This window comes from Anneissia japonica, unplaced genomic scaffold (genome assembly GCF_011630105.1).
Source record: "Anneissia japonica isolate Jap-2015-1 unplaced genomic scaffold, ASM1163010v1 scaffold287743_len2803612_cov181, whole genome shotgun sequence".
In the NCBI taxonomy this organism is placed as follows: domain Eukaryota; kingdom Metazoa; phylum Echinodermata; class Crinoidea; order Comatulida; family Comatulidae; genus Anneissia; species Anneissia japonica.
The window spans coordinates 669,948-671,350 of NW_022733259.1; the positions used below are offsets into that span (position 1 = coordinate 669,948).

Consider the following 1,403-nt stretch of genomic DNA (forward strand, 5'->3'; position numbering starts at 1 on the left):
CAGTCGGGGAGAAAGAGCACAATTCGTCGGGGAGAAAAAAATATTATATGTATTTTTTACATATTAGTAGACTAGTAGACTCTAAAATCGATTAAATAAGCCTTTGAAACCCATAAATTGTCGAAATTTTCGGGGGCTTCGACCACTTTCGAAACCTTTTAATCGAAGCTCGACCACGCCAACTTTGCTTTCGTCGGGGAAATCTGACACCTCGTCAGGGGCACTGGCCCCCTGTCGGGGACCTCGCCCCCCCCCCCGTCGGGCAAATCCTCGAGCCACCCCTGGACAAAACTCGTCTAGCACTAAATTATATCAGTAATATGTTGGTAACTTGTGTATTATTTGCAAGCTAATATTATTAATGCTCATTATCAGGCTAGTGCTAATGACAACGCAGATAAAGGCAGACGAGATATCATACTGTTACCAATGTTAGCGGTATCACAGATACATAATGTTTAATGACTCAACGGCAATATGGAGATATAGGCACGTGGGAATGTACCATTTGGGAACAACACATGATTCCCCTTTATCTGGCTACTGAGAAAAAAAAACCCCAGTTGAAATGTTTATTAAGAGCAAGATATGACCATCCCATATTTAGTGATATCTTACAAATGACGTGTTCATGCTTATCAACGTTCAGTCCCTACTGTAGCAGCAACATAATTCCTGAGTACTAGGCCTATATAATGTAATAATCAGCGACTAGGTAAAAATAAGCCACGTTTTTAAAAAAAACGCTCATAGTTTTTGTCGAAATTGGGCGAGTTTTCCAACCACCTACGAATCACCACCCACCCCTCCCCCACAAGTAACTTGTGCCATATGTTAATTAATTATAAGAGCGGGTACGTTCATTTAATTTTTTAATATTGTCAGTTAAGCTTGTGAACATTTAAAGAATAGGATAGGGTTGTTAACGAGAAGAGAATGAGATAAGATAGATAAAGGTATTCGGTATTCATCATAATAATGATGAAGATACGATGATGATGATGATAATGATGATGACTATGGTGATGATGACGATGATGATGATAGTATACGTGTAGATATACTCCTTCATTTACAGTAACTCGAATTACTATGGCTGGTTTAACATTTATATATGGTCAGAAAATTAATGTATTTTTCAGTTAGTTCAGTTTTTGTAAAATTTAGATAAAATTATTGTTTCGACAAAACTCGTCTAACACTAAATTATATCAGTAATATGTTGGTAACTTGTTTATTATTTGCAAGCTAATATTATTAATGCTCATTATCAGGCAATAATGCTAATGACAACGCGGATAAAGGCAGACTAGATATCATACTGATACCAATATTAGCAGTATCACAGATACATAATGTTTAATGACTCAACGGCAATATGTAGATACTGTCTCTTATACACA

General features: G+C 36.6%; 1 protein-coding gene across 1 annotated transcript in view; it reads left to right on the plus strand.

Moving 5' to 3' along the window:
• LOC117116002 (neurotrypsin-like) overlaps window positions 1-1,403 on the plus strand; it is an 8,812-nt gene that overhangs the window by 567 nt on the left and 6,842 nt on the right. The window lies entirely within an intron of this gene.